Source organism: Cibotium barometz, chromosome 51 (genome assembly GCF_041138505.1).
Source record: "Cibotium barometz isolate CiBa-2024 chromosome 51, ASM4113850v1, whole genome shotgun sequence".
Classification (NCBI taxonomy): Eukaryota; Viridiplantae; Streptophyta; class Polypodiopsida; order Cyatheales; family Cibotiaceae; genus Cibotium; species Cibotium barometz.
Window position 1 is genome coordinate 31,479,575 of NC_141096.1, and position 13,185 is coordinate 31,492,759.

At 46.8% G+C, this 13,185-nt stretch overlaps 1 protein-coding gene across 9 annotated transcripts in view; it reads right to left on the reverse strand.

Moving 5' to 3' along the window:
• LOC147609528 (GTP-binding protein Obg/CgtA) overlaps window positions 1-10,084 on the reverse strand; it is a 68,754-nt gene extending 58,670 nt beyond the window's left edge. For 6 of the 9 annotated variants that reach the window (XM_086787614.1, XM_086787610.1, XM_086787609.1 and 3 more), the window contains exons 1-2: window positions 9,903-10,084; window positions 9,694-9,778 (exon numbers count right to left, since the gene is read on the reverse strand). The gene's annotated coding sequence lies outside the window, so the exon portion shown is untranslated. The remainder of the gene's footprint in view (window positions 1-9,693; window positions 9,779-9,902) is intronic. The other 3 variants (XM_086787611.1, XM_086787606.1, XM_086787608.1) reach the window with 1 other exon arrangement.
• Between the last annotated feature and the right edge of the window lie 3,101 nt (window positions 10,085-13,185).

A 13,185-nucleotide genomic window follows, 5' to 3' on the forward strand; every position in this document is an offset into this window, starting at 1 on the left:
AGTTGGATCCTTAGAGTAGGACAGATTTTGGTGTATTCCACCTTTTATGTAAGGCAGCCTATGGCTGTAGATTAGGGTACCTTTTTGTACCATATGAATATACTGAATTTCCAGCTATCTCTCTCTTTCTACTCTCCCTTCTGTCTGCGTTTTTGCATCAGCATGTTCTAGATGGTGTTTAGGGCTGAAAGAAGACTCCCAGAGCTTCCCCATGTTACATACCAGGAGATTTTAGAGTCAGTAAAAGACAAGTTGGCTAAAGCGCAAGAGGCCTACACTCGACAGGCCAATAAAGACCGAAGGGATATGAAGTTTTTGTTAGAAGTCATCTCCTGTCTATTTGTATACACCAGGGCCTCTGTTGTGGGTGTGCCCGCCCGTATATCATTTTTCCACACTCCCCGTATTTTTTCCCTATTTTTCCCATTTTTTTCCTAGTGGCTGGAGGGCTGCCAGGTGATGCCAGGACCACACTGAGGCTGGCCGACTGCATCTGGAGCAGTCGTGGGCTATTTGTGTGCTGGCCGACCTGATCTGAGCAGACGTGGGGACCAGATGCTGGCCGACTGCTGTTTTTCAGCAGTCGTGGACATTTCATGAGTCGTGGGCCTCTTCCAGGGCTGGCCGACTGCCCTCATGGGCTTGTATATATTCCCCCCCATCCTCCTCCACTTTCTCATTCAGTTTTCTTCGGGATCTTGTGTATAGAGAAGAGTTTACACACATCTCTCAGTGTTTCTTGTGCTGATTATTTTCTGCAGTCTACTTGCTCTTGTCTACCCAAGTTTGGATACCATTTCCGCTGCATATTCTGACATGGTATCAGAGCCCTAGGCTCTAGTAGATCTTGGGCGTTTTTCTGAGCAAGAGGGGGAGCAACAGGTTGCTGATCGGTGGACTGTTTCGGGCTGAACGGGAAGTGAAGGTGCAAGAGGAAGGCGGGCAGAGGGGCTGGACAGCCACTTGCATATTTTCTGATTTTCAGATTTTTCCCACCCACCCACCCTTTCAGGTTACTCTCCGAGATGGCGGATTTACTCGAGATGGCAGAGAAGCACGTGAAGATTCCGACTCTTCCCACGTTCCCAGTGGATCGGCAGTTGGACGGGTCCAATTATGGCATCTGGAAGGTCATGATGGAGTCAGTTCTGGAGTCATATGATCTTGCTGATTTTATTATCAAAGGGGTGCCAAGGCCGGAAGGGGAGGTTTTATCCGCGAGGAAGGACCGAGAGGCACAGGCACAAATGTGGGACCGTGTCAACGCCAGGGTCCGGTCATTTATATTCCTCAATTGCACACCACAGGTGATCAACCATGTGAAGCACATGATGCTGGCGAGAGGCATATGGGAGCACTTGGCTTCTTTGTACAACAGGGTATCACCCATGAAGCGGATATCCTTGGAAGTGCAGATGCGGGTTATGAACCCTGCAAAGTCTTCGACGATGCGGGAACACATTAACAAGCTGCAGGCCCTTCAGCAGGAAGTCCTTCAAGCTGGGAAAGAGATATCGTCCGAAGATATGGCCATCACGTTACTTTCCCACTTGCCTGGTCAGTATTCCGCTTTCTATTCCTCGTTGATCACGAGTGGCAGGCTCAGCACCATTACTTGGGAGGAGCTTGTGCCAATGGTCTTGGACCAGGAGGAACGTTTCACGAACCCTCCTCACGGCGGAGGTTCGGAGGCCTTAACTGGCCAACGGTCGAAAGGCCGTAATACCAACAAGGGCAAAGGGAAGGCTTCACCAGATAAGTCTTCCGAGAAGAAGCCTGATCCAGAACGAGAGAAGCTGAAGGCCGAAAGATCTTGCAATGATTGTGGCGAGAAAGGCCACTATTGGAGGAAGTGCCCTAAGCGGACAGGGAAGAGTGCTGAGTCCTCAGCCTCAGCTGCGAAGACTCCGGCATTTGTGCACTTGGAGATGGTGGACTCCGATGATTCATCGTCTTCGAGCGAGGAGGCAGTTGGCTTCACCGCAAAGGATACTCGGGAATGGATTCTCGACAGTGGTGCTTCCAGGCACATGACTCCATCCCGTGACTTCTTCCTGGATCTGAAGCGGCAGTCAGGTCGTATCTTTATTGGTGATAACTCCACTATTCCGATTCATAGTGAGGGCCGGATGGAGATCATTCCCGACGGCAAGGGGGGCAAGCATGCTTCCCGTGTTCTTTATGTCCCTGCTCTAGGCTTTCATCTTTTGTCAGTGCATGAGGTATGCAAGACTGGCTTTCGGGTGGAATTTGAGGAGCATTCAGTTGCTCTAAGGGACCGTGAGACAGGCAAAGTTGTTTGGGAAGGCGGTGTGGAGAACGGTATCTACAAACTCTCTGCACTCTCCTCACTGACAGGCTCTCAGGTCGGAGACTTGTGGCACTTTCGTTTTGGCCACTTAAATGTGGATGCTTTGCGGCGCGCCTTCCGGGACCAGATGGTGGTTGGCTTGCCAGATGTTGGTAGTAGGCAAGGACGCTGCAGTTCTTGCATACGTGGTAAGCAGCACAGGGAATCCTTTCCGAAGCAGGCTTCCAGGCGGGCTTCGAAACCTTTGGAGTTGATTCACACTGACTTGTGTGGACCACAGCAGATACCATCCTTGGGAGGATCTCTCTACTTCATGCTGCTTGTTGATGATTGTACCAGATTCACGTGGGTCTACTTTCTATCACAGAAGGACCAGGCTTTTGCTCGGTTCAAGGATTGGCACGTGATGGTGGAGAAAGAGTCTGGATTTCAGGTCAAGACTCTCAGGGCTGACAAAGGAGGGGAATTCTCCTCGACTGTATTCTTTCGGTTTTGTGCAGATCATGGCATCAAGAGGGAATTGGCCAATACCGGATCGCCTTCGGAGAATGGAGTTGTTGAACGTAAGAACACGACTGTGGTGGAGATGGCGAGGACCATGCTGGAGCATCGAGATCTTCCTCGTCCACTTTGGGGTGAGGCTGTGGCGACAGCTGTCCATACCATTAACCGCTCTCCGACGACTTCTGTACCCCATATGACTCCATTTGAGGCATATTTTGGCAGGAAACCCGATGTCTCGCACTTCCGTGTCTTTGGGAGTGACGCGTATGTACATATTCCGAAGAAGCAGAGGGGGAAGCTTGACTCCAAGTCCCGCAAGCTGGTATTTGTGGGGTATAACTCTCTTTCCAAGGGATACAGGTTGTATGATCCAGAGAGGAACGAGATTGTTGTCAGCCGGGATGTGGTCTTTGACGAGCATGTTCCAGCATCCACTGTCGAGGAGCCGCCACTTCTTGGAGATCCAGAGTCTGATGATGATTCCCAGTCTATCACTCCAGTTGATCCACCTCAGTCATCACAGGAGGTTGAGCCCGCAGCTGGAGTTGAGCCCCCGCGATCACAGGAGGCTCCACGATCTGTTCGAGTACCTAGGTGGTTGATGGACACCCTTCGGGAGTCAGGTGTCACGGAGCTACCCTCCGAGTGGACCACAGAGGACGGCCCTCGAAGATCACATCGAGTTCGAGATAAAAGCAACACGGCGGAGCTTCTTCAGGTGAACTATGCTCTTATGTCTCGTATCATGCGGGATAAGGAGCCCACTTCCGTAAAGGAAGCCCTTTCACAGGATACTTGGAGGGAAGCCATGCAGGTGGAACTTGACGCCATCGAGAAGAACAACACTTGGGAGTTGGTACCGAGGCCGTCGAAGCGGTCAGTCATTGGTGTCAAATGGGTCTTTAAGACCAAGTACGCGGCTGATGGGTCGGTGGACAAACACAAAGCCAGGCTCGTGGCTAAGGGTTATGCTCAGCGGCCAGGCATCGACTACGAGGATACCTTTGCACCGACAGCGCGGATGACCACGATTCGGACCGTTCTTGCCCTTGCTTCTTCTCAGAGGTGGCCCGTGTACCAGATGGATGTAAAATCGGCGTTCCTTAATGGTGACCTGCAGGAGGAGGTGTACGTTGAGCAGCCTCCAGGCTTCATTGTTCCAGGATCGGAAGGGATGGTTTATAGGTTACGTAAGGCCTTGTATGGTCTTAAGCAGGCTCCGCGGGCTTGGAATCAGAAGATTGATTCCTTCTTTATTCGGACTGGATTCCAGAGATCGGTTGCAGATCCGAACCTGTATCTCTTTCGGGAACGCGGCATGGTCACACTCATCATCCTTTATGTGGATGATCTCATTCTCACCGGCGGTCATGTGGAGCACATCGGAGTGACGAAGGCTGCCTTGTCACAGGAGTTTGAGATGACCGACTTAGGCTTACTCCACTTCTTCTTGGGATTGGAGATCTGGCAGACCCAGAGGGGGTTTTTCGTCTCTCAGCAGCGGTATGTTCATGAGTTGCTTGAGGCCTTTGGGATGGAGAACTGCAAGCCTATTACTTCGCCGATGGACCCGAACACAAAGTTAACCGTGACAGATCCTTGTGAGCCAGTTGATGCCTCGCAGTACCGGAAGTTGGTTGGTTCATTGATCTGGTTGCTGAACACCAGATTGGACTTGAGCTTCTCCGTGGGGCTGTTGAGCTCTTTTATGCAGACGCCATTGAAGACTCATTGGGACGCAGGATTGCGGATCTTGCGGTATCTGCAGAGTACGAAGGATCTGGGACTCTTTTACACAGGAGGGAATGGAGTCAAGCTCCAAGGTTGGAGTGACTCAGATTGGGGAGGAGATCCAGACACGAGGAGATCTACTTCAGGATACACTTTTACCCTCGGCTCAGGAGCGGTTTCTTGGAGCAGCAAGAAGCAGCCGACTATTGCCCTTTCTTCGACAGAGGCAGAGTATCGAGCTGCTTGTGGTGCTGCTTGTGAGGTTGTATGGCTGCGGAGGCTGCTAGGCGAGATGGGGTTTCCACAGAGGGAGCCCACAGTCATCCAGTGTGATAACCAGAGTTGTATAGCTATTGCTCGGAACCCGGTTTTCCATGCCCGGACCAAGCATATAGAGATACAGTATCACTTTGTTCGTGAGAAGATCTTGGCTGGTGACATCTTGCTACTTTATTGTTCGACGGAGGACAATGCGGCGGACCTCTTCACGAAGTCTCTACCTCAGGCTACGCTCAGGCGGCACTCCAGCTCCCTGGGGTTGGTTACACAGCCAGGAGCTGAGAGGGGGTGTTAGAAGTCATCTCCTGTCTATTTGTATACACCAGGGCCTCTGTTGTGGGTGTGCCCGCCCGTATATCATTTTTCCACACTCCCCGTATTTTTTCCCTATTTTTCCCATTTTTTTCCTAGTGGCTGGAGGGCTGCCAGGTGATGCCAGGACCACACTGAGGCTGGCCGACTGCATCTGGAGCAGTCGTGGGCTATTTGTGTGCTGGCCGACCTGATCTGAGCAGACGTGGGGACCAGATGCTGGCCGACTGCTGTTTTTCAGCAGTCGTGGACATTTCATGAGTCGTGGGCCTCTTCCAGGGCTGGCCGACTGCCCTCATGGGCTTGTATATATTCCCCCCCATCCTCCTCCACTTTCTCATTCAGTTTTCTTCGGGATCTTGTGTATAGAGAAGAGTTTACACACATCTCTCAGTGTTTCTTGTGCTGATTATTTTCTGCAGTCTACTTGCTCTTGTCTACCCAAGTTTGGATACCATTTCCGCTGCATATTCTGACAGTTTTCGGAAGGGGGTTGGGTTTATCTTCAGATTATGAAGCAAAGACTGAAGCAGGTGGGCAAGCGATGCCCAAAGTTGTCTTTCAGGAGCTTCGGACCTTTTCCCATCCAACAAAAGATTAATGAGGTTTCAATGAAGAAGTTGAAGCTACCTCCGAGTTGGACGATGCACGATGTGTTCCACGTCAGTTGGTTAAAGCCATATACAGGTCCGATCCCTTCAAAAGTTAAAGACGAGGCGGAACCAGATATTATTGATGAAGCTGAAGTTATGGTTTCATAACAGATCATTTTGCACCATTTCAAGCATGGCTCAGGCCGAAGGCAAAAACAGTTCCTCACAAAGTTTCAAGACCGAGGGACCCACGAAGCGGTATGGCTTGAGTCTTGACAAAGAGTTTTTCGACGACTATCCAGCACTATTGACAGATTATTTGGAGGCTATGCAGCTTCCGTCAAGTTAAGTAGAAGGGGATGTCACGTGCATCCCGCACTTGGGTGCCACGAACACATATCTGTACAGAAGGTGCAGGACCTGTGATGGAAAACTGGTCCCATGTGAGTCCGATCCGGGACGAGTCAACCAAGATTCCATTCCAATCGTCCGAGGTCAAGTGTGCATTGTCCTGCACATGCGTCCAAGGTCAGGTGTGCGTTGTCCTGCACATGAAACAGTGCCAGTCCACGCTGTGAGTCTCCCTCTGGAATGATGTCAGTGGTTCTGTGTATCTGGTATGATACTGGATGCAAGATCACTGTGTAGACAGTTAGGGTTTGCATATAGGAAAGGGGCCAACCCATAGGGCTACCCCAAGGACAGATGTGGGCATGGGGAAGGTGTAGAACCACCCCCATAAGGACCAGGAAGGCCTTGACTGTACCCACCAGCCATAGGATGGCTATGGAGGGGCTGTAGAGTGTAGACAGCCCTAGGGCTCCTGGACAAGTGGCCGACTGGTTACACAGCCCCTAGGGGACTGTAGACCAGGTGTGGGGCTGCCCACACCGGCTGTCCAGCAGCCAGTTCTGAGGTGCATGGTGGCCAGCATTTATTTTTTAGTCATGCACCGATTTTTTACAGCATTTAATGCTGATTTTTCTAGTCGTGGAGCTATTTTCAGGCAGCCGACTGGCTTTCCTGAAGGGTATAAATACCCAAGGCTCAAATCAGTTCATTTAACTCATCATTCACCAAGTGCTGAAGCTAAACCAAGGGCTAGGACAACCAAGAACAAGCTAACACAGAAGGGGTGAAGGATTGAAGGTCAAGGGCATAGATCCATCTCAGCCAAGAAGGTTCAGTCAGTCTTTTATTTCAGTTTTTTACGTCATTCTAATAAAAGAAAATACACCATTCGTGGTGGGGGCCCTACAGAGGGTATTCGCGACCCAATACTCTGTCCACTTCTCCCTCTCTCTCTCTCTCTCTATTTTTCCGCACGTCTACATTCAGTTTTGTGCGTTAATTTCGTCGCGACGACAAGTGTGCTGTTTTTCTGAGCATTGAAGTTACCGTTCTCCCCCGAAGCTTCCGCATGTTACAAAGAGCTAGTGCAGTGGACCAGCACTGCACTGGACACAATCCCTGTCAATGAACTAAGAGAACGCGTGTTGGCCACCACCAAGCACTTGAAGGATAAAACAAATGACGAGACTACACTCAAGGCTCACATTGAAGAGTTGGAGGGGCTGATGGAGGAATTCAAGGAGCACTAGAAGAAGGATGACGAGGCCATAAAAGAACTCAAGTAGCAGGCGAGCACTAACCTCGGGGGAGCCCACAAAGGAGCCAAAGAATAGAACTCTCAAGACGAGCTCAATAAATATAGCACCAAAACGAAGATTGACTTTGTATATGGAGGCATCAATGGGTCAGCTAAATCGACGACTAAGAAAGAGTGGAAAAGGAAATAAATAATTCTGGCTCTGCAATGGTTTCGGAAAATTTCTTCCATTCCAAAATATTTCTTTCTCCAGTTCAAGGGCCAAAATAAGGGTTAAACTAGGCGTGCCAAGTGTTGGCGGGAGAATAGGCCTCAGAGTTCTCACCGCCAATAACTGTTCTTGACCAAAAACTGAAGCATCGTGTGCCGCAGCTCAGAATCTTGATTGTAACAACTTTTACAACAGGTCTCATGGAGAGGGGGGGGGGGGGGGGGGGGCATGCTAGGCGGGGAAGTGAGAATTGACGCACTTAGGCAACTAGAGGGAGCCTGGTAGGAGAGGCATTGGAGAATCGCCTAATGCACTATTGTTCATGTTATTCCCGTTGCCTTGAGCCAGATATGTACTCTCTAGAGTGCAATGCAATGGTCAATTAAGGTGTATGTGTACTGTATCCATGAAATGTTGTTAAGTTCATCTAGCTAAGTCTGCATGCATGCTTGTACTAGTAGTAGTCTTTCTGGAAGGCAGTCTACACTCTAGCTCTCTGGATTAACTTCCAAACATTCTCCTGAAATGCAATCGGTATGGGCAATTTATGCCCCCTTATCCTATTGGGTATAGTTGGATAGCCTAACTAGGCGATGCTGGCTATATGGTCCAGAACCACTGAAGTGTTGAGTCTTGATCGGAGGGCGACACTATCCATGAGAGGAGGTGCAAACCCTTAATCTTTTGATGAGTTGGTTGAATTACTTCTTCAAGAGGAGCAGACCAAGAAAAACAAGCTTTATAGAGGGGAAAAACAAGCTTTTCTCTCTAAAGGCAAAGTGGATTCTGGATCACAGGGTGATACATCCAAGAAGAAGAAAGGGAAATGTCACTACTGCCACAAGGCTCGACACTACATCAATAAGTGTCGAAAGCGGCTTGCCAACGTTGAGCTGGAGATGAAGATGCCAACTCAACCTCAAAGAAGCACAAGAAAGATAAAGCCCAACTTGTTGACATGTGTTGGGTTTTCTAGACATGTGCATATAACCACTAAGGGGGGAATGTAGTTGTGTAATGTGCACATCATCACATAAGATATTGTTAGGGTTAGTGTGTAGATGTGCATGGTGGAGTTTTGTCTTAGCAAGGGTACCAACGTGGATAGCACGGACACAATCCACCACGACAAAACTCCTTTTTAAGAGAAGGACTAGATCTCGCCTCGTAGGTGGAAGTGAGGGAGACGATGTGCTCTCCACAGAGCAACTGCCCACCAATGTGTATTCGAGTGCTAGGGACCGGGAACCATAGATATGCGGATACGGGTGCTGTTAGAAGTCATCTCCTGTCTAGTTTTATACACCAGGGCCTTTGTTGTGGGTGTGCCCGCCCTTATGAGGTGTTTTATCATTTTTCCCCACTCTCTGCATTTTTCCCCTATTTTTTTCATTTTTTCTGTGGCTTGGGAGGCAGCCCTAAGTTGGCAGGAGGATCCATTTGCTGGCCGACTACATCAGGATGTGTGTACTGGAGCTGGCCGACTGAACTTGACCAGTCGGGGATCCTCAGTGTTGGCCGACTGGCTGCATATTGCTAGCCGACTTGATGCAGTCGTGGAGTGCCTTTTTCAGCAGGCCGACTGCTCATATGGGGCATATAAATAGGCCTCCAGCCCCCTTGCTAGTTGTGTATCATACTCGGGATTTTCTTGTGTATATAGAGCAGAGTTACATGCCTACATCTCTCTCTTGTGTATATAGAGCAGAGTTACATGCCTACATCTCTCTCTCTCTTGTGCTGTATTTTTTTGCATGCGTTTTTGCTCGTGTTCCCAGATCTGGTCATCATCTCCGCTGCGTATTTTGTCAGGTGCATCCAAACCTTGGATTATAGATACCCGACGATTTGAAGGAAAAGAAAAGGTCTGTACCTCTTGCTCCAAGGCCTGGACCTAAAAGCGGGTCAACGTGATTCCCAGTCAATGGCCTTCCTATCAGGAGGGAGGGGAGGAGGGTGGACATCGTGAAGTATCTCATGGAGACGGAGCCTCGGAGAGCATGGTACAATGAAAGTTGGAGAGTGACAATTGCTCCAATCTCCGGTTTGGAAGGGAATCTACCACATAAAGAATACCAAGAGCATTCCTACACCCACAACAAAAGGTTTTCAAATTCAAAGTACTGATCATAAGCAAACTTACTTACGCCTGGTGTTGATGTAGCGATCATCAGCAGCTCAGTCATTGCAGCATTCTCAGTGTTTTAACTTGCGTACTTTGAAAAAAGCTGTAAAAAATCAAAAAATCGCTTCAGTCACCGGACAATTGAAATCTCTCTCCCCTCTCTCTCTCTCTCTCTCTCTCTCTCTCACACAGAGACTGTGCCACCGGCCAAGTTAAGTGCATGATACCTTTTCCCTCAAAACTAGATTTAAGGTCTCTTCCCCTTTCCTTCGGCTATTGTATCGCAACGAGGAGTTTTTGTGGATGGTCCTTTAGCCGTGGGCTACCCAACAGAGATGCTAGTTCTAGCCGATGGGTCAGTAGCTTTAGTCGCCTTGTAATCCCTCGCTTGTAGACTAACTCTGCTCTTTCTAGTTCTAGTATATGTACTTGTAGTTGCTGGTTGTTCTCTCTCTCTCTTTTTGGTCTCTTCTCATGAAACTATGCCCCCAAACTTCATAGTTAGCACACCCTTAAACTGGGGAGATCAATATTTACCCACAAAACGCATTGCCTGAACTCATGAATAATTCATAAAAATAATTCGCTTGTTAAAACTATGCTTTTAAAATCCATATCCACATAATGACATGAGATAGTAAAGCACTACAATGGAGCACATCAAAGTAATTGTAATTCTTAGCTTTTTTATATGTGATATATTCTTTAAGATCTCATTTCATTGCTAGATAATATTAAATTTTAGTGATTGATAGTTTGGGATCACTCGATGAGGAAACAAATTTAAAACGCAAGTAAGGAGCCCCCCCCCCCCCCCCCCCCCCAAAAAAAAAAACCACAAAAAAAAGGCTAATGGATTCAAGAGGGTGACATAAGGGGTAGGATGGGGTGAGTGGAGGTAGGTCAATACATTCAATTGGACAATAATAAGGATTTTAATGGTAGTCTTTTGCTATCCTTTTTAGTTGCTAAAACACCCTAAGTGAGAAGTCCACTTACCTATCTATCCACCCAAGATCCATACACACATAAATCATGAAGCATATCCAAGCATGTGCAATCCATGGTTTTCTACACCTAAACAACAATTACATACATAAGGACATAGGTGGGTTCAACTAGCACTTGCTATCCAACAATAGACTCCAAACCAAATATAACAGTGAGCCACCACCCCCAAGTTGGAGATCAATGCACTGGTCCGCACCCTAAAGGCATGCATGTCCCATGACATGCACCCCATTCCTCACAATTGTCATTAGTGCAACTAGCTAGTGGGCTAACCAGTAGTAGCTGGATCCTTTACTACCAATGTTAGGCCCACATTCCTGAAGACCCTAGAGGATTAGAAAATATCATGTCAGTCTTGATGTCAATGAGTCTGTGATAAAAACTAGCGCGCAACGATTTATTATTAACTTTTAACCATTGTTAGCTCTAGTTAGCTTTCAATTGGCCCAATGTAAATCAGAGCCTCATCCTTGATATACTCTAGGGCAAGCCATTGTTAGCTCTAGTTAGCTTTCAATTGGCCTAATGTAAATCAGAGCCTCATCCTTGATATACTCTAGGGCAAGCCCTATCATCACCTACTATATGCTAACCTTGGGTTAGCATATACCCTTATCTTTAGTTATCTTATCCCCCTAAGCCCGCTTAGGGATGTAACATTATCTGTCCCGTCTATTAGATTCATGTCCTTGTGTCGCTTCTGAGAAAGAATCTATTAATTCTCCATTTTGATGAGATAATAATAGGAATGGTGTAGGTGTGAATCTAACTAGAAGAGTTAGCTTTTAATTGGCCCGAGGTTAGTCAAAACCTCATCCTTGATATACTCTAGGGCAAGCTCTATCATCACCTAACCCTGGGTTAGCATATACCCTTATCTATAGTTATCTTATCCCCCTAAGCCCAATTAGGGATGTGACATTATCTGTCCGATCTATTAGATTCATGTCCTTGTGAATCTAAGTAGAAGACAATTAACTTTAAGCCTATCCTCAAATTATTATATCCCACCACAACATGTCCTTGTGAATCTAAGTAGAAGACAATTAACTTTAAGCCTATCCTCAAATTATTATATCCCACCACAACATCCACATAAGTTCCTTAGCCCTTACCTAAGCTAGAATTGGATCCTTACTATTGAAATAGTTAAAGTAACTTGCATATCAATTCCATCTAAATCAAATAGGACTAAAATGTAATGAGTCCTAGTAAAGTTAACCCTAGCTCCAATTCAAAAAGCACACTCTAGACCTACTGCTAAACTACATGTGTGCCAATACTTGCTAGTAGTCACTAATTGACCTTGTACTACAAGGTTATTGATTCCTCCCACTTTGTTTTATTTACATTACTTGGCATTTGGTACACCTATAGAGTCATGAGCCAACTAAATTAAGCCCCCATACATCTGTTGTGTTTGCGTTTTTAGGGCTTATAAGCTATACTAGCTTTCTCGTCTCTTGCATTGACTTTTGTACCATATGTACATAGCTCTCTCTCAGAGCCGCATGCAATACATACTTCCATGAGCAAGATAAGTTTACTAGCACAATCTGAAAAGTAACCCATGTTGCTTAGTAAAACATGTGCTAATAAAGCACCCAGTCATGATCACAAGATCCCTTTTGTCAGCTACTCAAGTCAAGGTTGAACTAAGACTTTGTTCCTAATCAGTTCAATTGTCAACAGATTCACTGTTGCTTTTCCAGATATTCTATCTTTTGGTTGAAAATCCCTCCCTTCCACTAGAACTTTCCCTAGTTACCAAGAGACTCTTATTGTAATTCAGTGGAGCTTTCCTTGCTGCAAAGATGCAAAAAGAAATCAATCTTTAACCGTGTCATGGTAAATTCCCAAGCAACTTCAAATATGGTCGAGGCTTATTTGCTAGAATTCTCTCCTTGTATCATCTCCTCTCTTGCATGAGAATCTATCTTCACACAAAATCCGTTCCAAAATGGAAGTCTTTGGTGGAGACCCCAAAATATGGACAAGAAAGCTTGCAACACATAAAAGAAAACTCCATGTCCCCTCTTAAAGCAAAACCAAAAATCTAAAATCTCCTTCCTTGTAGGCTCCCTATGAGAAGAGGACTTTCAGCTCAAGCAACTTGTTCTTGAACATTCTCCCAAATCCTAGCCAAAAAGGCATGACCTCTGATCAAGTCAGTTTGCATTCCCATAGCAATCCATACTAAAGGTAATGAGCACTTTTGGATTCAGCTTGCTCTCTCCAAATGTAAATCATATTTTTTATAATGGAATTGGTTCCACAATCCAATACCAAGGGATCACACTTTATTTTGAAGTTACCCCTCAATTATACACATCTAATCATCCACCAAATGTAGTGGAGGTCACCAAGCACATTAACTAGTAGATCCAACATCTCGTAGATGCGATCACATATATACAAGAAGGTAGCTAATTGGTCTCTATATGGAAAACTTTCACACATCAATTCATAACTATGAAGGCCACCAAATCCAACAAAGGA